Source organism: Periplaneta americana, chromosome 7 (genome assembly GCF_040183065.1).
Source record: "Periplaneta americana isolate PAMFEO1 chromosome 7, P.americana_PAMFEO1_priV1, whole genome shotgun sequence".
In the NCBI taxonomy this organism is placed as follows: Eukaryota; Metazoa; Arthropoda; class Insecta; order Blattodea; family Blattidae; genus Periplaneta; species Periplaneta americana.
In genome coordinates, this window is record NC_091123.1 from 50,786,811 (window position 1) to 50,814,713 (window position 27,903).

The 27,903-nt window shown below is 34.4% G+C and overlaps 1 long non-coding RNA gene across 1 annotated transcript in view; it reads right to left on the bottom strand.

Annotated features, from left to right (window-relative positions):
- LOC138703092 (uncharacterized) overlaps nucleotides 1–27,903 on the bottom strand; it is a 70,274-nt gene that overhangs the window by 41,211 nt on the left and 1,160 nt on the right. The window contains exon 2 of the long non-coding RNA XR_011332964.1: nucleotides 27,397–27,564. This is a non-coding gene — a long non-coding RNA (uncharacterized lncRNA). The remainder of the gene's footprint in view (nucleotides 1–27,396; nucleotides 27,565–27,903) is intronic.

Below are 27,903 nucleotides of genomic sequence, written 5' to 3' on the forward strand. Positions count from 1 at the left end.
CGAGGTAATGTAAGGGTAATAAAATTGTCAACGAAGAAGGAGAGCGCCTTTGTACACTTTGCAGAGAAAAGGATTCCTATATACGTATTTTTTTTATTACAGTGTGTCGAATTGGAACATGTACGGAGAAAATATCTACCACTCTCGATGCTAAGTCAGGATACGAGTTCGCTTGCATGTCTTGACCTCATGGGGAATAGAAAATACGAACAAAAGACTGGATTGTTTCTCTTGAAGGCGAGACAGTTTAGAAGTACAGCTGTGGAAGTTTGTAATACCATCTGACGAAAGGATAATGGTATCTACCCACTTATACACTTTTATGTCTGTTTTAGGTTAGGATATATTATATAATGTGTTTTGTTGTGCCATTTTCATTTTAATATGTATGATCTTTCAGAGAGTGGTTGGATATAATCATAGATGAGGAGAGTGAAACCTACGAAGTAGGACCTGTTTTAGGTACAAAGCACGTACGGTCATAAGACCCGTGCATTGGATTTTAGGGAAAATTATGATAATATAACATTTTTATGTATAATATTACTCAATAAATCCTTCTATCTACTATTAAAAAACATTTAACACAAGAAAAACAAATAATACGTTTTCCGAAAAAAATTCTTCTCTAAGTCTTTTACACGCATAATTTACAATTGTGGGGATAGAGATATTTTCGTATGTTTGGATCGATAAAGAACTTCAATTTGCAAGGAATTGCGATTGAGCAGTGCTGGAATGCGATATTTCAGATGAAGAGGTAGGATGAGAGAGCACGATAAAATCCTAACGAACGTGCCCGACTTGAAGGTAACGAAACGGTTTAGAGTGGTGCACGAGCCTTTTCTAATTAAATTACAGCAAGTGGCTTAAGCACGGGCTGTAATCTATATAGATTAAAGTAATGCAGAATGCTGAAGTGTTATGAAAAGTCACGGCTCGCTCATATTACCTGCTATTCCCCATCGAGATGAATCACCGACGCCACGCCACTCTTCATATTTTACACAGATTTCCTCCAACAAGAAATGATCTAAAATTGTCTCTATATTTCCTACATTTCAAAGTAAAAACACAGTCTAATGTACATAGTCACGAAGCTTGAGTTGTGAGGGTGCTAGGAACAAAAGACTGTGACGATACTATTTCGCATTGTCTGTAATGAGGCGATATTAGCGATCCTAGTGGTTGGCAACTATCTATGGATGCATATTTTGATCCTCTAGTGCAAAAGTGCGACAACTCAAAAAAACAAGTTTTGAGATATCTTCAGTTGAAAGTTTCAAATAAATCACTTACAAAGGAACAGAGTTCTGGTTCATAAGCACGACAATTAGAAATGAGTCAGTATTCAGGACGAGTTTATGACACTCTTCCAGTTCATTATTAATACATTTCGAAATGTACTAATAATGAATTAGTAAAGTCCATAGTTATAATTATTTCTAAAGCAGCTTTATTTATTTATTTATTTATTTATTATGTATTTGTTTGTTTGTTTGTTTGTTTGTTTGTTTGTTTGTTCATTCATTCGTTCGTTCGTTCGTTCGCTCGCTCGTTCGTTCCTTCGTTCGTTCGTTCGTTTATTTATTTATTTATTTATTTATTTTGGTTGTAAATATGACTTATATCAATACTGAATCGGAAAGAGCTCTGAAAGGGTCTTTCAGTAGTATAAATAACTAAAAAATAGCAATTTTTTAGTTGTCGCACTTTTGAACTGGACGATCGATTTATTACGTATTGAGCTTCGTTACTGTATATACTAGACTGTGGTACAATATCCAATACTTTCACATTCATATGGATGTCAATGACTCCTGAGACCGCATAAATTTGCTCCCACCAGGTAGGGAAAGTAATTTACAAGATGTTTCTTTTACCAGTATTGTATTAGTCGTCATCACTAACGTACATTTGTAAAATAAAAACTTACTTACTATGTTTATAGTATATACCTAATAGTTATGATCAGAGCTAGGAAGTTCGTACCGAAACTACCGAAGATCAGTAGTTCTTAGGACACTGAAGGTGACGCAGAACCGGCGTCGAAAAGGGCCGTCTGTCTAAGGTACATAAGCTTTTTTAAAAACTTTAACAGTTTTAACGTGTCATTAAAAATTTTAAGTTCTTTTTTAACAAAGTGTTAACGTGAACCAGAATCAACGAAACTATTATGTTGTGTAAGCTGGGAATATAGGCCTATCTTTACCGAATGAACAGTAGTAACGCAGCTTTAAGTGTCAACAAACCATACAAGAAGCATGTACAGTTGGGTGGTAACCAAATTTGTCTTGTGCCAGTGGTCCATTGACACAAACAAGAAACACAAAAAAATAATATAAAAGGACAATATCAATAAATTAGAACCTTCGCAATTTTCAATCTAGAATAATTTAAGCATTCGTATAGAACTAGCAAATGAAATTACATGGTGATATATTTCTATAATTGTTACAATGCTTAATATTGTAAATTTTTAGTTTATCAAAAGAAATACTCCTTCTATGTTCAGAAAAATTGTTTGTACGCTGAAAATGTAGTATTTTATACTATACCACTAAGTGACCAATTGCTTTGTGAATCTACTTGTAATAGTGCATCTCATATGTGGCACTAAACCCTTAAATCTTTTCAAGGATACGTTTCATATTTTGCTTTAATGAATATCTGGACTTACGCGGATTGGTATATATACCTGAACAATAGTATTATCATTCTTTGTCTCATGACGTTTTATGTTCAAAACAAAGATGCATTTACTAGTAATTGAAACAGTTACTATTCATATATTACGATCTTCAATGTATTGTAATTTTCTTGAAGATTAGAATGGCCACGAAATGGAATGCTCTGACATGCAGCTGTATTTTTGTATTTGTTTCCAGTCAATGATTACATATTATTCTACCGTGATACGACCACAGATATTAAAGAGTGTATAAATAAACTTAACAAAATAAGAGGATTCGAGAAAGATTTAAGTTTAAGAAAATGGTACACTAATAAGCTGTGCAACTACACGTAGCATGATTCAATCGTTAGATTTAAGAAAAGTATGTTTTAAACATACCTCAGAAATTAAATGGATCTATAACTATTTTCATGGAATTATCTAATTAATTGACAATTATTAATTTAACTTCAAAGTATTTTCAGGTTATATTCATCAGTAGCTTTGTAGTAAAAATGATTGCAGAGATTGAGGGGAAATGGTGATAAAGCAATCCATGGATATATTGATCAACTAGCCGTACCCGTGCGCTCCGCTGCACCCGTTAGAAATAAATATAAAGTAATAACATAATTAAAATAGGACATTTGATCCAGGGAACATTCGTGTTTGATAGAAGGATAAATCGTTTAATATGTTACTTAAATTAAATTGTATTAAAAAAAAGAAAATGCGATCATTTTGGTCCAGAGAGCACTCATTTGGTGCAATGACAATTCCTTTAACATGTTTCTTAATTGTTATGATATGCAACCATAGTTTAATGAAGATTGACATATCATTTAGTTTTAATGTGTATACTTTATATTACTTGCTATATGTTTCCATTGAATTATGGTAATAACTTAATTTTAACCCTTGTTTTTTACGTCTTCAGTAAATGGCGCTTGGCCCACTATGGTTCTGAACACTTCAAATAACTTAAATAGTGATACAGCATATATAGTGATATGTAATTATATTTCTTTCTTTCGAAAATGTAAGAATTCACGATCTCCTATGTATCATTGCCATGTCAAAAATTTTATATTTTGCACATAGGAGTTATTGCAGGAACAACAACGCTATAATCTGAGGCGGCGGTGAAAATGTATTGTATTGTTATTTTAAAAGTCTTATATATCCTTAAATATCAGTCCTATCAAAATTTTGCATAGAATCAAACTTATCGGAAATCATTTTTAAATAAACTTTTGTTATGTAACATTTTTTAAATAAAAGCAATAATAAAATTCGATTTATTTAATTCAGACACCTTTAAATAAAATATTTTTAATGCCACATAGCCTAAAATCTAAGTTACAACGAACTTAATTTATATTCCAATTTTAATATAAATCGGTTCTGCCATTATCGCGTGAAAAGGTAACAAACATCCAGACAGACAGACAGACATACAAACAAAAATGTCAAAAAAGCGATTTTAGGTTTCAGGATGGTTAATTATACATATTAACACCAATTATTTTTGGAAAATCGAAAATTACCAGGAAAAGTTTCGCTACAGATTTATTATTAGTATAGATGAAAGATAATTGCTATTATACTCTGTCTTGTATAGAGAAGAAAATTTCCTGCCGTTGAGTTTAAACGAACCTTGCCAATCAGTAACAAGAGGAGCTAAGGTGAATCAGTCACTACCGCATATCTGTCTGATAGGATGTTCTTACAACATGTTAACGTTTTTTGTTATGCTGGTTCAATGTAGACCTGCTTGTAACCTAGTTATATTCCGTTTTTAAACATGCTATTTACAATAAATTATTTTTCATTCGAGATTATGGATATGTGATTGATATGCGGGTATTGGAGTGGTTAGTAACTACTTTCTTGTTAACAGTTGGTACAAGATATTACATACACTCTGATACCAAGGAAGTGGTGTGTCGTGTTTATATTAATTTCCATAGCGAATATGACAATGCAAGCAATGAAAGGCAATCAATTTTCGTTAGTCATGTTTTGGAGAAAACACTAAAGCGACGTGTGTATCTAAAATTGCGATAAATAATTATATAAAATAAAATGAATCGGGAGAAAAGCTTAAAAGTCATTCAAAAAAAAAAAAAGAATTCGCGATTCTCCTCTTACAATATTGGATTAATTTAATCAGGAAGCTTTAAGACGGACAGAACTTGCTTTATATATGAGGCTTTATAACCAGTTTAGAGGATATTTTGCTGGAAGCTCGCAAAATACGAAACATTGCAAATTAAAATTTGACGTTTATTATTGCAGAAAATACTAAAAATTATTGGTTTCTTGTACAGCAGAAACGAGAACAATAACAAATATATTTTATTGGAACGTGGTATATTTTTTCCCGTTTCTTAATAAAAGCTATTTTTTATACATTTTTATTTTTAGTCCAGTATTTAGTGTTCATATGTTCAAAAGGAGGAAAGCTATGGCAAAGAAGCTTTTAATAGAAAATAGAGCATCTTCTGCGGACCTCTGGAAAAAGAACTAAGGAAGAGACTATTGAAGTGCTTTGTGTGGAATGTGGCATTGTATGGGAGCAGAAATATTGACATTAGGACGAAGTGAAGAGAAACGACTAGAAGCATTTCAAATGTGGTTATGGAGAAGAAAGGAGCGGGTGAATTGGACAGACAGAATAAGATATGAAGATGCGTTGGAATGAGTGGGTGAAGTAAGAATGGTGCTGAAACTGATAAGGAAGAGAAAAATAAATTTGCTGGGCCACTAGATAAGAATACACTGCCCACTAATGATGCACTAAAAGGAATCGTGACGGGAGAAGAGTTCTGGGGAGAATAAAATATAGATGATAGACGACATTATGATATATAGATCATATGCGGATTCTAAGAGGAAGACAGAAAATATGAAAGAATGCAGAATGCTGGGTTTGCAGTGAAAAACCTCCTCTTGGGCAGAAAATTATGAATGAATGATTATTCCTTTAGCTGAATTTCTTTCCGTGGACTTAGTTCTGAAACATTCTATACAGTAGCTCCGCCTCAAATTGGAGTTGATCAGACCATTTGAAATTTCAGCGGGAATCTTCCCTCTGCTTGAAAAACAGAGTAATTTTAGTTAAAATATGTACTTTGAAAGTGTACAATTTGTATGCTTGGAAAGTGTGCAGGCTACATTTTGAATGCAACGAGCGTATGCAATCATTTCTGCTTTATAGTTACATTTTTTCTTCAAATGAATGAATTAATTATTGACGACTAAGAGTATAGGTAAGTTATATTATTAAATTGTGCGTATGTTCATCAAGTATTGCGTCAATATTGCTGTACCATGTGTCTATGTAATTAAAATCTCAATGTATAAATTATATTCACATTGTAAATAATGAGCAATGTCAAAATTTCAACATACTGTAGATTATCGTTATGAATTATGCATTTCTCAATCATATCTGCATTAGTTACCTCACAAGAACCTTGAAATTTTTAGTAGTCATTAAGATCTGACCTTAGTAATGTTAGTAATTGTAATTATTATAATCACGCTTTTTAGTAGAGTGGGAATAAATATGAGGCAAGAAATTTCAATCTGTTTGAATAGATTAGCTTTAACTATAAAACAGGCATTCTAATTATTACAACAGTTTTCTATGTATAGGATGTGTACGTGTAAGTAGTTTTAAAGGAAATCGGAAGTAATATATACTAAACCACAGTATGTAAAAAGTTTTCGACCTTCAAAATTATATTCGGAGAATAGAACACCATGCGTCTAGGTTCGAAACTTCAAGCCAATTTGTTTTCTCTACTAACGCGTGGGTAGTTACGTGGAGGTCCAGTCTTCCCATGAAAGTATTTTCAGTATAACAGATGAGTTATCAGGAAGAGAAAAAGGAATTGACTGGGTCAACTGGCTGAGAAGAAATTGCCTACTGAAAGATTTATTGGAAGGAATGGTGAACGGTAGAAGAGTTCGGGGCAGAAGAAAATATCAGATGATACACAACATTAAGATGTATGGATCATATGCGGAGACAAAGAGGAAGGCAGAAAATATGAGACACTGGAGAATGCTGGGTGGTTTGCAGTGAATGATCTACCCTTGGGAAGAACATTATGAAAGAATGAACGAATGATGTCTATCAGTCAATCTTCTTAATGTATCCAGCTGTGTGCTGACAACGTAAAGTCCAGTATAGTCCACTGTAGTCTATTCAGTTGTTGTTTTTCACGAGAAATGAGGGGTATTTTGATCGGTGTTCATTATAGATGCCTGTTGCTAGTAGCCAGAGTTGGGGTGTAGTCAATATATACAGCAGAGCTGTGTCTTCTGCAACTGGTACTGATGATTTTAATTTACTTCTTTTGTGGTTTATGGATGGACAGTATAGAAGAATGTGTTCCAGATCTTCATCATAATTATTACACCACAGAAAAGTAGGATTATCAGAAATGTGAAATCGGTGTAGGTACAATTACGTGACAATGTGACCCGTTCTGGCTCTTGTTAAAAATGTTTGAACATGTCTGGGAAAATTTTTATACATTTCCAGGTCATTTGGTTTCTTTTGTACAGACTGTAAAATTTTTCCTTTGTCAGAAGAGAGCCAATTGTTGGTTCATAAGTTAGTAAAATGAGATTTTACTGAGGCAAAAGCACTGGATAGAGATATTACTGAAAGAGGTCTTGGTTGCAAATATATTGCCTGTCTAATTTATCATAAAGTAACAATTTATAACCAAGATAAAATTTTGATTTCTAAACATATTTTACTATAAAGAGGATAAGCCTATTTTCCACACAACGTCAGTTTTTCCCCCAGTATTTACTGCCATGCTATATTATTTTCAAACAATATTTAAATTATATACTAATACTAATTATACATATATATTATATATATATATATATTAAGTCCGAGTTATAACCGTCTAAATATTAATGTCTTAATGTAGAGAAAATACTAAATTAGTGGGAACCCCACAACTGTACATATCTAGACCCGCAACCCATCTGGTGTTTTTACACGCTAACAAGTCTCATTGTATTATGTTTTTCCTTTTATAGTACGATAATGCAAATGGTATAAACGACTATGCTAAGCAGTTAACTGGAGAGGTTTGATTTAATGGTGAACCAATGCAAGATAAATCACTTCAGATAGAAAAGTTGACACGCAGCGTAAACTTGCGCACCGATTTGTACAATTTGAAGAATCTGGAACATGAATGATTGAAAGGGGTGCAGCAGGTCATGTGCATGTGTTGACACCGCGGATACAATTTATGCGACATTGACAGGACAGCCAAACAAATCATTGTGAAGGTAATCACGTGCGTTCAATGTGTGTGACAGAGAACTGTCCACGCTTAGGGGTGTTTAAGGATTGCGACCCTCAATTAAACCGATTATGAAGCGCAATCTGGAACCCGATCACAAACACGGAGGACCCTGGTCTTCGATTAAACCTGGGATAAATAACAATGACCCCTTACACGAATACCCCTAATCCTGGGAGGCGGAACAAAGTACGTCATTCAAGCATTAAATCGTGTGACCGTATCATTGTGTGGGTACGAATTCATCAGTTGACGTAATTAAAAATGACTTACGTTGACGGAAACTGGGTACAATGCATAGGAAAATGGAAGGAGTGGTACCGTGAAAATTGTGTTGAGTTGAGGATAGGAAGATATTTTATTTGTAGAAGTTGTTCATTGAATAATTAAATCAGGACATTTGTTGCTTGTGATGAAGAATTAATATTAAATATATAATTTGTGTGGAACAGAAACTTCATAAGTACTTTAAATTGTACAACGTTATGAATAAAAATGAATAATAAGAATGTTTCCATTCGCCTTTATTGATGACTCTATTCACCCTGGCTGCTTAGGGTGAAAGGGGGCATGCAGTACTTTAATTTCTATTTTATTTTTTATTTTAGTAAGTTATTTTAAGACACTTTATCTTAGGTTATTTAGCGTCTGAATGAGATGAAGGTGGTAAGCCGGTGAAATGAGTTGGGGTCCAACACCTAAAGTTACCCAGCATTTGCTCATATTGGGTTGAGGGAAAACCCCGGGAAAAACCTCAACCAGGTAACATGCCCCGACCGGGAATCGAACCCGGGCCACCTGGTTTCGCGGCTAGACGCGCTGACCTTACTCCACAGGTGTGGACTTTAATTTCTAAATATGCTAAATTGTTGCAGAGTTAATTCTAAAATACATATTTAAACTTGTAGCTAAAAGAACAATCTTCCTCACGAAGTATCACACCTTAACTTTGGTATTAAGTTATGTGAGTTATTAGAGTAAAAATGAATTTTGACCCTATTCACTCTTGTTTATAAGCTGTATATGAATAGTATATCTGCAGTGCTTGGGAAAAGTGACACAAGTCAGTTTCCACAAATCTTTTTTGATAATTTATTGACAACTTACGAAGCACCTGCTCGCTTGGAAAAAATACATAAGTATTCCTCCCATTACAATAATTGATACAGAAAAAAATCAAATCGTCATAAACCAGTGTAAGTTGTCAATAAATTATCAAAAAAGGTTTGTGGAAACTGACTTATGTCACTTTTCCCGAGCACTGCAGATATAGAGTTGTGGTTTTAATTTTATCCGGGTTTATTTCTACTTTGGCTTTTCAGTCGGTTATTCGATGCTATATCAACTACAGGGCGTTTGCTTACATAGTGTAGAATGACCGGGCGACGCGCGATCGGCACGAAGGCCATGTAACACGCTGCGTATCGTTTCCCGCACGGTCGGAAGTCCAGTTCAGTCTCTCTATAAGAGTAGTTGTGTTGACGATAGATTGCGTGTTATTCATCTAATTGTGTTAGTGAAGTGGAATCAATGTTGGGTACTTATAATTTCCTTATTGAGGGACAAAACTATGGAAGAATAAGGGTTATCGGGATATTGAACAACAAATCTACCACAACCGCGCTGATGTTATATTTCGAGGGCAAAAATGAAGTTTCGTGAGATAGATAATGTTAGGGTTTATAACGATTAAGGTTTACAATGAAGAAACTTACTACGTAGTATATTAAGGGCAATTTTCATAAATCATTCTGAATACTTAGATCTTCCGACAATCGAAGTACAAAATTCACGGAGGGCATCCGAAAGCGAGATTAATATTTATTTTTTTCCTTTCGTGTGTTTGTTCCTTGTAGCTTTCAATTGATTCCTGTTCTCCTAATATCAATTCCATAGATTTCCATTGCATTATGTTTTTCACGTCTGTTCCCAGAAGAACTACAATACACGATCAAGATTTTAAACAGAAGATAATATGACAGAATTCAGAAGTTGAGATTTCAATAAAATTCATAAAACTACATATCTCGTTCTTGAACGTTTTCCCCGGGATTTTGATCGAACAGTTTGACTGCAGCCTCGCCTACACTGCTGTTGTGCGGGTTGCGGGAATAACCGTTCTGCAGCTCCGCGCACGCGTTTTGCTTTGTTGACATCTTTTCGTCTCCATGGCTTTAATATAGGCTAATTAACCTGTTTACATAATGTGAGATCCCATTAAAGCTGTTAAGCATTGCTCTTCCATTCTCAATGCCACTTGGAATCTGAATGTTTGTCCATTATGAATGTGATGTCTTCTGTGTTAAATTGAGGTTTGATATCGTACCGAGCTCGAGGAGAGGATTCCAAAAGCATTTCTATTTGCACACAGAAGACGCTGCCACAAGCGTGGTCTATAGGTGACAAGGGGGACTCACCCTGGATTGGGAGTGGGTTCTAAACTTTCTTAAACATTTCCTATGTTAAGGGTATATGTACGTGAACGACCACAAATATTATCAGAAAATCCAAGCTCTAAATTTCTAAAATTTTATGAGGAAATGAACCCACAAGTGGACAAAAATTACAAGGTACCACAACAAGAATTATTAGAACTTAAATATCTGATAAAAGTATAAAAAAGGTTACTATAGTCCCGTCGCTCTAATTTCCGGCAGCCAATCGCGTTGCAAGTCAGCTACATTTAAACGTGTGCGTCTTGTGATTCGCTGATTCATTTCTTAAGGCTCGATAAATACTTAATATAATCGCCAGCCATTTTAGCTCTTTCGTTGGCGTTCGCAGAAAGCACACGAAGACGTTATTTGCCGCTCAATTATTTGCTGAATTACATTGCGTTTGATTTATTATCATAGGAGCTACGACATCAGAATGTTTAACGGTGTGGCAAATAGATTCCTCGTATGGTAGCTCGGCAACGTAAGAAGAAAAATGGCGAACGATACTACCTACCTAGACTTTATAGAGCCTTCACTTTCTAAGAAGTAAGCAAAGAGGCGGAGTCACGCCGGAAATAACAGCGTCGGGACTATAATAATATTTTTTAGAATTCATTTTTTACTTTCAATTAAATTTTTCAAAATTTGAAAATTTTCACACATATTATTTCATAACTCCACAACTACGAGAGTTAGAATTCTGAAAATTTGTACACTGATTTAACATGAATGTATGCAAAAGGTAGACGACAATAATGCCCATATCTTTGAAAATAGAAAAATTAGGTCACAAAACATTATATAAATTTTAATATATTTTATATATGACAAATAAAAAAATTATTGTATTGAAATAAACAACTCTACATGTCTGAGAGTACTCTACTTTTCAGAAATAAGTGTTTATTACATGCAGGAAAAATATTAAACATGTCGGAGAGACCATAACAATGCTATGGTTACCAATGATGTAACTGTAGAATTTATTTGTTTTTTTTTTCATACCTTGATAAAACTAGTTTCAAAAATATTATTAGCAACCTTAATAGCACGTATGGCCGAATCCAGAAATGCATACTATAGAGTGTTAGTTGGGAGGTCAAAGGGAAAAAGACCTTTGGGGAGGCCGAGACATAGATGGGAAGATAATATTAAAATGGATTTTAGGGAGGTGGGATACGATGATAGTGACTGGATTGATCTTGCTCGTTTCTGCTTCCTTTCCGAGATAAAAATTGTTTTATATGAAACATTTCATAGCGTGCTTTGGGAAAGCCTTGATTGAATTTCCAATATGCTCAGTCAATTTAACACAGCAATGTATTATGATAATAGGGTAAGGTGGTACATTATGGATATAGGTACAATACGGATCACGCTAAGATTAGCGTAATTTTCTACAAGACTATTGTTGGTAGAACTGTTTTGAGCAGTGCGTCAAAAAGGAGAATCCTTGTTGTGTTTATCACGTGAGTTTCAGTACAGCTGTGCCTTTCATTGAAGCTCTACAATTTATTTTGCATAGCAAGGTAAATACTTGCACATGGAAAATATTCAATTTATAAAACTGCACAGTATTTAAGTTCCTGGTGTAGCTTCAAACATAGCAGAATCATTTTCCTTTTTATACAGTCTTTTAATGCCATGAAATAGACGACTGTAGGTGCAAGTCACCTATTGTTGCATTGTAACAATGAATGAGCCCCATACATTTAACATTACTGAAGTACAATATGGATCAGTAGTCTAGGTACAATATGGATCAATAGTCTAGCTACAATATGGATATAGCCTAGTAGTACAAATAGGATCGGGAGAAGTTAGACGATTACTTTTTGTTGTAATTATTTTGATATATAGTCCTACGCATATATTTTATATATTACAATTTTTTTTTTCGTTTTGTTGTTGATTTTAATATTTTTTTCTTACATGTTCATGGGTAGATGTCAAGGGTAAAACAGAACCTAAATGCAGACGAAAGTGGAAGCCAGCAGTAATGAACACTGCAATTAAGAGCGTCAAGGAAGGGTATTTGTTTATACGTGAGGCTTTCGAGTTACTTTTACTGCACTCCATGGAAAACTGAAGCTTGAAGAACACAGAGCTACTGGGTGAAAGCTTCGTGTAGGAGACGCAATAGACGCAGTAGTCTTGGTTTAACACATCTTCAGGTGAGGCAAGCCGCATTTAACTTTGCAGAGGGAAGTCAGGTGGAATACGGAGAACAGAGTTGCAAGGATTGATAGGTTTCTCGCATTTCTAACGAGGCATTCAAATTAGAGTGTAAGGGAACCCGAGTGTCGTCACGTGCCAGAGCTCAAGGATTAAAATAGGCAATCAGTTGCGCATTTTTTTCGGAAACTTGAAAGAAGTTACGGACCAATTTGAATTGTGTGACAAGCCTTATAATGTGTCCTTTATGGATGATTGTGGTTTTCCACTTAATAACAGGCCTTCTAAGATAGTATATCAAAAGGGGAAATGAAAAGTTGTTGCTATTACCAACGCAGAAAGAGAGGAAAATGTAACCATCGTTGCATGTTGTAACACATCCGGTGGATTCATCCCTCCAATAGTCATTTTTGAAAGTATTAGGAAACACCCAGAATTTCAGGAAAGCTTGCCTCCAGGCTCGATAGTGGCAATGAGCGAGTCAGGGTACGTAAATGAAAATCTCTCTTTGCATGGTTGAATCACTTCAATACATACAAAACCCCAGGCAGAGTCTTGATAGTTCTGGGAAATCATTCAAGCCATGTAAGTTTGCAAGCCTTGGAATATTTTCAGATGAATGAGATGAATTTTTAGGGTTACCACCACATAACACTCATTTCTTACAACCATTAGACAGAACATTATTTAAGTCACTGAAGACCAAATACCATAAGAATGCAATTGAATGGATTCATCCAAATGAAAATCTGTCAAAGAAAAGATTCTGTCCCATATTCAACATGGCTTGGAACAGCACGGATTCCGTAGGTGCAACTGTTAAAAGGTTTCAATGTACTGGGATCTTCCCATTCAACGATGACATTGTTCCGGAGGAAAAATTTGAACGTGCAGTCACATCTATATAATCAAGTAATGATACCGGAAAATAATGCTGGTCATGCAACCGCTAGCACTAGTAGGCCCCAAACCTCTGGAGAGCCCTCAAGCAGACACACAAATGCGACCAAGCCTATAGTTTCAGAAACTGGATCATCCACCAAAACTAGCGGCAACTTCTCAAGTGACAACTTCTCAAGTCATAAAAGTTGTTTTTCGTCACTAGAGGATACAATAAAACATTTGTTGCCTTTTCTACCTAGAAAGGAGTCGTGCCGAAAACGGAAACTGCAGACCTCTGTCCACCTTCCTTCCCCACAAAACATTGACACCACTCGTGTTAAGATATTTGGCAATGAAACCACAAATAAAACCAAAATCCAAGGCGAGAAGCGCAACAGTGCTAAAAGGAAGTGTGTTGATGTCATCAAGGAATCACCAAAAAGAAAAGATGTATGTAGATTATGTTTGCTAAATTATTATAGTCCGAAATCCATAAGGAAAGGGGACTGGATTTGTTCTCAAGGGTGCCAAATGTGTTATCATGAAATCTGTGTAGGTGGAAAAGGTAAAAAACAGTTTATTTGTGGCAAATGACAGTGATTCTATATGTATTATGTAGGATCCGAATTGTACCCACTGAGGTACATTATGGATCATTTTTTGTTAAATGTAATTTATTTTTTAGTGCTCAACTTAAGTGAAGTAATTTTGTTTAAACACTTGTATCATATCAGAAAATGTCCAAAGATTATATAAACATAAAATCATAATGCACAGACATGCATTTTGGTTGGAACAATAAAATCTGTCTTTAGTGATCCATAATGTACCACCTTACCCTATATGATTTAAATAATTTTAGTTTTGTCCTTTAAATGTTCAGAAGCTTGATACGAACAAATGCAACTTCTCGTCCTGGAAAGGATTTTTAAATATTACATTTGTTCGGATCAAATTAAAGGACAAAACTAAAATTCTCCCAATAATTTATCTATAGCAATGTCACAAGAGGTCTGAGGTTTGGCGATAAATCTACGAGTGAAGCAAATGGTTTATTTGGAAAATCTCATACCGCGAGTGACATTTATTAGGACTGTTTCGTGAATAAAATAAAAATGTAAATAATATATCCCTAAAATTCGTTCACAAAATGTTAATAGGCTAATTGTATATTTATGAATACGTAAACTATTCAGATATTGTGAAGGCAAAATAGATGAATAACGATTACTGCAATAAAGAAATTGAATGTTATTCAGTAATGCCAATTGATAAAAACGAAATACAGGTTTAAAAGTGTTAATTATATGTAGCCTACTGCGCTTTTTATACGTTTTCATTATCTGCTGAAATCATAACTTAATTTAAACATTTTAGAGTAGCTATAATTACCAGTAACCTGATTAATACATTAATTAAATGAACAATTGTTATGAAAGAGTGTGATTTTCTTTAGGTACAATGGACATAGAATTGGAAGATGAAGATGTAGATGTAGATGTGGAAGTAAGATTTCGCACTTTATTTAGTACAATGAATTCATTTCATCGATTTAAGTGGAAACAGTTGGCGACACTGACTAAACAAAAGAACGGCTAATCGATAAATTGATAGCGATAAATCAAGCTGCAGAAATTATCGCGATGCATGACTGTGATTGGTTACTTACTTACTTATTGGCTCTTAAGGAACCCGGAGGTTCATTTCCGCCCTCACATAAGCCCGGCATTGATCCCTATCCTGAGCAAGATTAATCCAGTCTCTACCATCTTATCCCACCTCCCTCAAATCCATTTTTATATTATCTTCCCATCTACACCTCGGCCTCCCCAAAGGTCTTTTTCCTGCCGGCCTCCCAACTAACACTCCATATGCATTTCTGAATTCGCCCATACGTGCTACATGCCTGCCCATCTCAAACGTCTGGATTTAATGTTCCTCATTATGTCAGGTGAAGAATAAAATGAGTGCAGCTCTGCGTTGTGTAACTTTCTCCATTCTCCTGTAACTTCATCCCTCTTAGCCCCAAATATTTTCCTAAGAACCTTATTCTCAAACACCCTTAATCTCTGTTCCTCTCTCAAAGTGAGAGTCCAAGTTTCACAACCATACAGAAGAACCGGTAATATAACTGTTTTATAAATTCTAACTTTCAAATTTTTTGACAGCAGACTAGATGACAAAAGCTTCTCAACCGAATAATAACACGCATTTCCCATATTTATTCTGTGTTTAATTTCCTCCTGAATATCATTTATATTTGTTACTGTTGCTCCAAGATATTTGAATTTTTCCACCTCTTCGAAGGATAAATCTCCAATTTTTATAGTTCCATTTTGTACAATATTCTGGTCACGAGACACAATCATATACATAGTCTTTTCGGGATGTACTTCCAACCCTATCGCTTTACTTGCTTCAAGTAGAATTTTCGTGTTTTCTCTAATCGTTTGTGGATTTTCTCCTAAGATATTCACGTCATCCGCATAGACAAGCAGCTGACGTAACCCGTTCAATTCCAAATCCTCTGTGTTATCCTGAACTTTCCTAATGGCATATTCTAGAGCGAAGTTAAAAAGTAGAGGTGACACTGCATCTCCCTGCTTTAGCCCGGAGTGAATTGGAAAAGAAGCAGATAGAAAGTGACCTATACGGACTCTGCTGTAAGTTTCACTAAGACACATTTTAATTAATCGAACTACTGTAGTTTCTTGGACTGTGATTGGTTGGAATTCAAAATTTCATTACACTTCATTCACCGAAAATGGAATGACGTCATATAAACGGAATAATCATCATAATCCCTCTTAAATTTGTTGAGCATATTGGGAATTAAATCAACGTCTTTCCCAAAACGCGCTCTGAAACGTCTCATATAAAACAATTCTCATCGCGAAAAGGAATCAAAAATGAGTAAAATTGTATTAAACTTCTTGTTTGAAATATCTCAAAGATCAACCCTCTAAAATTAATAACTTTATTTACGGTACACTCTGTATATGATTACGTTTTAGCCCTCTGTCATTATATTTTATGCATATTTTCTTCCAAAACAACGCCAATCCTTGTCTAGAAGATTATATTATTGTGAACGGCACTTGAAAACTTGATCAATCCGTAGACGGGGGGATACAAAAATTTGGACTTATAGTTGTAATTATTTTCTATTTTCTATATAGCAGTCCTGCGGTAATAACATCACACATTTTCATTCTTGTCGGGCAAGTAGACGAGTAACTCTGGAAATTAACATTTCGCTGTCTGGCCGCTTTATGCGTTGTACATATACACCTTCTACATACATAGCCTCAAACGCTGAACTTAACAAATTTGGAATGCAAATCGAACGTACCAGTTGAATATCGATCAGGTGCAACTCTCCTTGTATGCACATTGGTAGAGTAAATTCGAGAAATTGTGTGTTATTTGCTTTGTGTATGATGTGCTGTGTTAGAATACACCGGGAGACTGATATCCTACTGAGAGTGGAAATATTCAGCAACTCTACCTCAGGCAGGGGAGCCAACATATTCACTATTATGATTTAACGTACATACCTAGAGGTACAAGAGTAACTTTTAATTTACGTCCCCCTTTATGTACGTTACCAATATTGATTCAGTGAAATTCCCCTACCTAGTATTACTGTCTACTCTTATTGGAATATCTACTGTAAATACAGCTGCAAATTTACATGCAATTATTATGTCAACCACTTCTGCTTTCATTATAATATTATCACATGATTGAATTTTGTTAAATGCGTGACAAAATTTGTGACAAAATTCGAGTAATTAAAATCGCATGGAAACTTTGATGTTTATTTTACCGCTATCAAGATCGATTAAAACAATTTTTACAATGTTTAGTTACTGTTTTTTAATTAAAGCGGCCTTATATAATCCACATGTGCATCAGTTACCAGCATACAAAGACTTTATAAAAGAATTTGAATAAAATCCAACATTTATTGGGTGCACACTAGTTTGGTCCCATTGGTTCAAATTTTATGTACGTTAATTCTCTGTAATTCCTTGTTTTTCATATAATTTTAATCAATGTTGAAATTATTTTTCAAAGTTCTGTATTTTGAAGTACGATTTTTAATGTTACGTACATTTTTTTTCTATTCCACCATATGTTTTCTTACCAAAATAGTACAAAAGTTGTAATCGCTGCAATTATCAACAAATAAGCTATAATTAATGAATAATTCGATGAGATCATTTTCACAGTTCCACGCTATAGACAGATTGAAGCCCGATGCAGTTTGCATTACTTATATTTTAGGAAAGTGCCACAGTATGCTCATAGCTCATTTTCATCTGCATCTTTGAAAGGTGGAAATAATTTAGCCCTCGTCTGATGTACAGTATATAATATTACATCTATACGATAAAAGCGTTAACAATAATGACAGTTGTGCATGAAAGCATATTCTTGTAATGAGATTTAAAAAAACGCAATAATCTTCATCATAATGTATGAGTATATGTTGTTGCTGATGTTATATATTATAAATCAAGATTATTTTAGCTCTAATCAAAACAATATTATTTTATAACACAAAAGACTAATTACATAGACCTCCAATTAATCTCTGTTAGCCTATACATCAGATTTACAAGTTATTTATTTATGACATGGTTTTATTAGCAGAAGAAGAGTTGATACTAAGGGGTATGGTAATTGAGATAAATTAAAAGACCAAGACCATTGTTATCGGAATAAAAATTAAGTAGATAGAAGTGCGAATTCGAAATGAGGCAGTAAAACAAGTGGACATCTTCATTCTACTAGGACTGAACTATATGTAGTAACATGAGCTGACGCTAAGATATGAAATGCAGGATAGCAGTGACAAAGGAAGCTCTTAATTCGAAAAGGAACATTTTCTGCGTAACTTTGTAAAAATAATTAAGTACGACACTAGTGAGTTGCTTTATGTGAAGTGTGGTATTACATGGGGCAGAAACCTGAACATAACGACGAAGTGAACAGCAAAGACTAAAAGCATTTGAAATATGAATATGGGGAATAATTATGAAATGGAGAAACGAAATAAGAAATAAAGCTCTGTTAGAAAGAGTGCGTGAAGAAAAGATGACGTTGGAACTGATCAGGAAGAGAAATACGAGTAGAAATTAGCTGAGTCACTGGTTAAGAAGAAACTGCATGTTGAAGGATGTACTGGAAGGAATGATGAACGCGAGAAAAGTTCGGGGCAGAAGAAGATAACTAATTATAGACAACATTAAGATGTATGCGTCGTATGTATATGGAGATGAAGAAGACGGCGAAAATAATGAAAGAATGGACAATGTTGAATTTGCAGTGGAGGACCTACCCTGAACAGGAAACTATGAATGACTAATTCGCGGCTGTCACAAAAGTGGTATTCAATATTCATGAATTTCAGTATTCAATGCATCGTCTAATTATCTTAAAGTTTTTAAGGGAAGAAAAAAAGAGTTCAGAATAGTAATATGCGTTACAAGAGCGGTATGTTGACGTTTTCATGTTCGAGGAAAAGATTGAAAAAGCGAAACGTAGTTGAGCTTTTTTAATTTCCGAGAACATGAAAACAAACATACCGCTCGTGTATTGTACATTATTTTGTGCGAAGGTCGTTTATTACATACCTAAAAGACGAATTTCTAATTAGTTGCAATGAAATCTCCATGTTGGTTTCTGTTTAATGATGCCAACTTCGGAACACCAAAATATCTTTCTTCAACATTGTTGCTGTAAAATGTTTTCTGTGTTTACTATACTCCAGCAGGCCGTGATATACGTCTGTCTTTTTTCCCCCACTCTATAAATGCGAACTTAAAACAAACGGTAAGGTTATGTAATGATTTATTTTTCATTTTAACAATATTATTTATATAACATATTGCAGTAATAACATCGGCATCTGGAATCTCGTTGATTTTTTCACGGCTTCCTTAATGTTACTTGCATCAGGAATGCAATAAGTTTCGTGGAGTAGTAGACTTTACTTAATCTTTGCAAATATTTAAAAACAATAATTAACATTGCAATTTAGGTGAAATTGCAGTGGTAAGTTTCCAATTTATAATTATTACCATGTTAAACGTCTCTAAAAATAATATGTTAAAAGCCTAAAGCAGTAAAATGAATGTCGCGCTTAAGCGGTAAGAAGAGGGAAATTGTTATGTGTGTTACGTTGGGAATATTGAATGTGGTATTTCACACTTACCGCGTATTGGTTCTGTGCGGAAACAAGCAAATACGCACGATCTCGCACAAAGTAATTTAAAATTTTCTACATACCTATACCTTGTAATCAAGCGGTGAAATGTTTATGCCCGTAAATTAAATTGACTTATTATATGTAGTTTTCATTGCATATTTTTGCATAATTTTAACTGCACCACATCTCAGCAGTGGCGGCTTGTGACAAAATATTGCGTGTGTTCACAATTTTACTGTATATTCCAAAACCGAAGAGGACTTGAAATCATTAGTCAAAATTTTATATTTAATATAAATGCCATGATTCTAACGTCCCACTATCGAAAAAGTACGTGTGTAAGTTAAAAATATATATTTACAACAATAATAATAATAATGAAACCCCAATTATTTTATTTGAGTTTGCTCATCACGTTTGTCTTGTAGGATATCGATGGCTGAGAACCAGACTGTTCTAAGTCCAACATTTTATAAGAAAGAAATCAGTGATTCATTGTGTTCCAGTTCTTGTCTGCATATATGAATCTAACAAAATTATAAATATACCTCTCTATAAGGTTGCTATGAAGCTATTCCAAATTGTTTCATGACGCTTTGAGTATCAGAAGCTTAAAATAGCTCTCGTGAAAAAAAAGATAGTAAAATGGACTTGGAACAGTCTGGTTCAGGGCCATCGATATGTCATTATAGCATGGCATATATAGCTAACTAAAGTACTCTGAAGTACAGTAATTCACAAGCTCATTCCCGTTGCAGCACTGTGTACACACCCATACAAAATAAGAGCTGACACCTACAGACTATTTACTACCTCGAGAACGCATCGACGCACCTGAGATCTGCAGAATAGATTCAATGTTCACTTAATGTCTTGTGCTCTTGACGATTCATAAACGGCCAGCAACAGACAATTTTGTCCCGCGCATGCGTGTCAAGTCATATAGTCTCCTTGAAAAGAGCACACCTTTCATGTGTACGTACGTTGCCAAATTTATACAAGAAGTCTGTGAAAGTTGCGGGAAGTTTAATCTACTCGATTTCGATAGTATACATTCCTAGTAAGGCATTAGGCCTACGACATTAAATAGTAAAAATTATCGTGTAGTGATGGAAAAAAGGTGTTCACGTGCGCTTGTGCTCTTATTGACGCATCGCCACTGCATCTCAATGTCACATTCATAATATAAGATCTATTGAAAACTATAAATTGAAAGTAATGATGAATTTATACCAATTACAACTAATTCAATTACGAAGACAAAGATACTAGTGACGCAATTGTTGTGTGCTTCACAGCTGTTGAACGTTGATATATTATAAAGAGGTAAGATATGTTTAGTTCAGTGTTAATGGCGAATTTACTTGCACTTTCATGTGTCTAAATGAATCTACTACTTGCGAAGGGGTGTGTCTGTTTACTCGTGCAGCACAGGAATTTTCCACAAGTCTTGGACTGTGAATACATCTGCAAACACCAATTACATTACCAGCACAATGTTCAGACTTAAGGCAATTATTTAGTTGTGGAGTCGTACACTATGAACACAGCACTAGTCTACAACTCCATTATCGCCTCCAAGAATTAATTATTACACAGATTGCAAATATCTAATCTAGCTTTTAGGTAACGCTTCCTGTGAAGAATACTTGAATAATTTCAAGTGAAAAATTGTTCCGGAGTCGGGTATGATCTGTCTTAATTTGAATATTAAAATTGTGCAGCTGTGATAACTCAGGTGGAAAACGTAAAACAGTAACGGGAGGTTTATGTCCTTTGGTTTTATTTATGTACCACGGAGAATTCGTGTAGTGAAATCTTTGTATGCGTACTACTTCAAGAACAAGTTATACATTTGAATTGTAAGTTTTCTTTTAAATTCGGGATATTGATGTTCAAGAATTAAAACAGAAAATCAATATCCCGAATTTAAAAGAAAACTTACAAATTAAACCAAACCCTTTAACTCTATTAAATATAGAATATAATCTAAATTTAACAGAAGAAATACTGAAATCAGAAGTAAACACAGAAATACTGAAACAATTGTCTTTAGAGACAATTAATATTAGGTACCCTCCACAAAACTAGCTTCATTTATACACTGACGGATCCTTGATCCCCAGAGAACAAGGTGCCGGTGCAGGTGTTACGTGCTGTCTCTTCTCACTTTATAGATTACTTGGATATGGAACAACAAGTTTTGATGGTGAAATCATTTCAATAAGTGAATGTCTCAGGAATCTTCTATACCATATCAATAAATTTAGGAATGCAGTTATATTGTCAGACTCCAAAGCAGCTATTCTATCAATCGTCTCTAAACACACACCTTCATCTCAAACAGCAGAAATAACTAAAGTGCTCTCTCAATTAATATCACTCAATAAAAGAATTGTATTCCAATGGATACCATCCCATTGTGGAATCCTGGGAAACGAGAATGCAGATGCTTTAGCAAAGAAGGGCAGCACTGCTACTTACAGACCTGTTACTAAATCTACGTATTACTCTGTGAAGAGATTTATTAAATCTACATACATAGACTTCAACAAACAAAATTTGATAACACAATCCCAAGGGAAAAAATGGAAATCTCTGCATCAAAATCCACAGTTAATTCCCGATTTACCACGAAAATCGTCTGTAGCTGCATTTAGATTGGCAGCAGGCCATGATTGTTTGGCTAAACACCTGCATAGAATTGGAATATATCAGTCCCCTAACTGCCCATTGTGCAACTCAAACCAAGAAATGGATTCGGAACACCTCAAAATCTGTGCTTCATTCGCTGGTCATGATAATATCTTTGAAAAATATTGGAGTGCAAGAGGTCAAATGACTTTATTGCCAAACGCCTGGCATTAGAAAACAACAACATTTGAATTGTAACCACATTGCTTTCGTAATTTTTTTAGATTGGGATTCTTCATCAATAATGGCTGAAAACATTGAGGATTCCTTAAATGGCTTCTTATTATGAAAGTATTTGTGGCTTAAGCTTTAACGATCACACATTTCCATTAATTAGGCATTTGGAATGTAGGAAGTATTTTTTTCTTCGATCAAAGCAAATTGTCGATCGCATGGAAGAAAGCTAAGTCTCAGGTATAGGAAATTTTGTTGGATCTTAGGAAATTATTTCCACTCAACTAGATAATGGTAAAGAGTGATAACGTTTATATTGTTATGATGGTCTATAATTTCATCTTTCTGCCCATACAGATTGAACCTAAGTAATGGCATTAATGTTAGCGGTCAATTCTTTGAGACATTTGAAACGAAATGTTTAATACATTTCGCTCGTTTTTTGCTTCCCTTGCGAGATAAGAATTGTTTTATATGAAACAGCTCATAATGTATTTTGGGAAAGCCGCTGGTTTAATTTTCAATATGCTCAGTCAATTTAAGAGAATAGTGTATTATGATGATAAATGATTAAGAGAATTTTAGTTTTGGCTTTTAAATATCTAGAAATTTGAACACCTCAAAATCTGTGCTTCAGTGGCTGATCATGACAATATCTTTGAAAAATATTAGAGTGCAAGAGGTCAAATGACTTTATTGTTAAACGCCTGGCATTACAAAACAACAACAAAATGTTTAATGTAAAACAATTGAAGACATTATTACAAAAACAACCCTTGTCAAAATTGCTATTTTTCGGGAGAACGATAAAAGATAAAAGAATAACAAATGTCAGCTATTCCCGTTCAACTGGTGTTTTATCCTTGTGTCTATTGCACTTGATTTGGGCCATTTTTGGAGTCTATAAACATTAAAAATATTAGTAAATGTGTCCTTAACTCAATTTCATTAAAAATGACTAGGGAATAAAAAAAAATAACAAATGTCAGCTATTCCCGTTCAACTGGTGTTTTATCCTTGTGTCTATTGCACTTGATATGGGCCATTTTTGGAGTCTATAAACATTTAAAATAGTAGTAAATGTGTCCTTAACTCAATTTCATTAAAAATGACTAGGGAATAAAAAATAAAAGAATAACAAATGTCAGCTATTCCCGTTCAACTGGTGTTTTATCCTTGTGTCTATTACACTTGATTTGGGCCATTTTTCGAGTCTATAAACATTAAAAATAGTAGTAAATGTGTCCTTAACTCAATTTCATTAAAAATGACTAGGGAATAAAAAATAAAATAATAAGAAATGTCAGCTATTCCCGTTCAACTGGTGTTTTATCCTTGTGTCTATTACACTTGATTTGGGCCATTTTTGGAGTCTATAAACATTAAAAATAGTAGTAAATGTGTCAACTCAATTTCATTAAAATGACTAGGAAATAAAAAATAAAAGAATAACAATTGTCAGCTATTCCCGTTCAACAGATGTTTTATCCTTGTGTCTATTACACTTGATCTGGGCTATTTTTGGAGTCTATAAACATTAAAAATAGTAGTAAATGTGTCTTTAACTCAATTTCATTAAAAATGACTGGGGCTGTTTTTGTAACAATGTCTTCAATTGTTATCTCGGAAGGGAAGCAAAATCGACTAAAATTGTATTCAACTTTTTTGTTTGAAATATCTCAAAGAATAATCCATTGAAATTAATGACATTACTTACTGTTCTGCCTGTATATTAAGCTTTCTATCTTTTTCAGAAGCTAATGTCTTAAAATGTTAAGTTAAAACATGAGTAGTCTCAATAGTCTCTCTCATAGAAATAGATCCACACCAGACATCCATTACGTTACATTCTATTCTCACTAATAAATCATAAAATTTTACACATATTTTTCTTGGTGGTGAACATTATTATTGATCAGCGTGGGTCTGAAAATATATGTTCTAGATCGAAGCATGACATGAACATATTTGATTTCACTTCAGCTGTTTTGATATCACGTTTGAGACTATGATATGAGAACTCAGCGTTCCTGTGACTAGATCACTTTGGGTCATGATTGTGTTCTCTGTCAGACCAAAAATGTTGTACTTGAAATTTATCACAGTATTTACATAGTCTGAGGTTGGTATGCCAAATTATAAGTTAAAATCCTAGTTAAAAATATCTACATACAATCTCTTCCATTATAATTCTAAATTATTTTCATAATAGAATATTTTGTTAATGTAAGGTCCGAGGATAAGTATTCATTATAAGTGGTCTAAAGAAGCTAATATGAGCTCTAATTTTCTGTCCTGCACCTTCCTCTGTATTAGTATATTTGTTCATCATGTAATGTTGATATAAATCTTGTCAATGCAACACATTTTGGAGAATTTGCACCCATTTTTGTGACAGTGTAAATATATCTTAAAATTGTTGTCCATGCTCACAGTGACGATACATTGCTGTCAGGATAAAAATATAGAATACATATAATGTGACTTGAGCCGTTATTCAAAAAACGCAGTTAGGTATTGTACAGGGCTTATAACATAAATAAATTTGAACTACAGACTTCTCTCCACCCTCATTATCTTTCCTTTCTTCCACTCTTCTTTTTCTATTTCTGTCTCGTATTATTTCTGTCAACTATTACATTTTATATCAAAATCTTATTATTAGGTACATTATAAATGTACTCACCACTCGGAGCGGTAGGATTCGAACCAGCGACACTGTCCATTCTCTGAAACAGTACTTCACAGAGCCACAGATGCAGGTGAAATGACATTCACAACTGGAGGCGTCAGGATCTGAACCAGCGATATCGTCCATTCTCCGAAGCTGTAGGCTACTGCAATACTCCACAGATCCACAGAAGCTGCTGAAGAAATAACACTCGCATAGTCCCTGTCACGTCATTTTTACGTCATAGTTACAGTCGACGTGGGAAGTTATTATTTTTTTTTATTGATTAAAAATAGAAAAAAGTAGTAAAGGGGGAAAATATTTTTTACTACTGAGATATCCAATATCGAACACAAGACCTATACTTACAGTATCGGCTAGTTGTGATAATTACAGCAAAGATACGACGTATTACTGCAGAATATCAAGATTAGTAATATTGTGTCGCGTTATAGAAATGTAATGAAATGGTTGAAAGACTTGGTAATTTCATAGAAGACGGGCACCTGGTTGGATGTAGTAAGTATTACCAACTTTCTTACTTTAGAGTTAAATGTTAGTGATTTCTAGTGACTTTCATATGTTAGTTCTAGGTTTTTACACTAGGTGCCGCCGTGATGTTATTTCAATTTGATTGGTTATAGTTGTTATTTGTTTTAGAATTTTTGTTAATTTTGAATGTATAATGACATTGTCAGAAAGTTTAATAATTTCAAGGAAAAATTGTTCTGGGGCCGGGTATCGATCCCCGGATCCTTCGCTTAGCGCGCGAACGCTCTACCGACTGAGCTAACCCAGGAACTACCCAGAACAATTTTTCCTTGAAATTATTCAAACCTGCTTTACAGGGAGCTAATACCTGAAAGCCAGATTTGCTTGTCAGTAAGTTCTCCTTCGTTGTTTGATGCGAGTAGTGTTATATTGTGTCTGATGGCTAAACTATTGAAAGTTTATCATTTTACGATATTTGTGAAAGATGTGTTAAGATAGAACAGAGTATTAAATTTTGTGTCGATTTTGGTTTCGTTCTTTCGCTGGTGAATAAGAATTTTGTCCATTGTTGAGGAGAAAACTGTGTTTCTGTGGTTCCAAGGAATTATGTACTGAATTTTCCGTATAAGTTAAGGTGTAATAAGTGTTCGAAGATAATTTCATTTTGTGTAAATACATCGTTTAATTATGCAAAATTGACGGTACGACAAAATGTTGGTTTAGTTCTTTTCTTGCCTGCCTGGTTTAAGTTTAGAGTGCCTTGAAGCCTGTATTATATACTGGAAGTGAAGTGGTTGTCGTTCAAAACGTCAGTGGGGATTGAATTTTGTTTGATAAGGTGATAAATTATTATGTTTTATGTTTCAGTGATTTATGGGGGTAAAGTGCTGAAAAAAACTGCCAGAAAAGTACTGCCAACTACGAAATTCAAATGCGGCCAAACACCAAAAAAACAAAGATGACAAATTAAGTATATTTTCATTTTTTTGAAGGGCCTCTTCTTCTTGAAAAATATGAATATATGTTTGATTTGCCATTTTTGATTTTGTGATGTTTGGTGGCATTTGAACTTCATAGCTGGCAGAACTTTTTTGATAGTTTTCGTCAGCCATGTTGGATTTTGTCCGTATTCTAGGAAATTACCCCAGGGACATGCGTCTTATCGCAAAATCGTACAGTTGTGCATAGTGTTCAGCTCCTATAAAATTATTTCCTAGGTCAGACGTAATCGATGGGAACATGACGGAGATTGTCTTAACCCTCGCAATGAACGACAAAGTATTCCTGTACGTCTGATTAACAATCTATCTTACCATCTCATTCCATCCTAATTTAAAATCTTATCTCCAAGAAATAGCTAACTAAACCCTCCAACCTTGTCAATGAAATAGTTATGGCCTACTAAGCGAAGCTGACTTAATCATTTGCACAGGGATAACTATTGCTTTGCTAAAGACTAACCTCGCACTGAAGTTGAGATTAAGTTAATCCGAGCCTAATCTAATCGTTAATATAAGGGATAGCTACTGTCATATAAGTGCAATGACATATAAGTGCGTGCAATAACGGCTCAAGTCATTATACTGATTCCAGACAACCCACTGCCAAGTCATGCATATTGAAAAAAGAATACTTACACAGCGACGTTTATTCACTACTGCTGTCATATTTTCTTCTTTTGGGTGCAATTATCTCCAAACGTCGATTCAGTAGATAGGATGACTGTTGAGAGAGACTCCTTTGCCTCATCAGACATTTGCAGGAATGCATTCTTGATAGCAGCATTGTGGATCCCACACTCTTCCCTAAATCCAAAACACAATTAATAACGGTATAGACTTTTTAATAAAAATGAATAAGATAAATAAGATTAGATACAATCTCAAATTAATAAAATGGACAAAATATCAAAATATTTTTAATTCAAGAAAAAGTAGAAGAGACTGCTGTACATTGACCATAGTGTAGCTTGAATTATATTTTTTTCTGACTTTTTGCTGTTAACTAGGAGACTCAAACTGAAATACATTGTAGAGAAAGCCGCTAGGTAGCTCAGGCATAGTCCCGGTTTCATTTATTACAAAGTGTGAGTTCTGTGAACGAAATAATTTTTTTTGGTACCAAAAGTAAATACAGTACGGTAT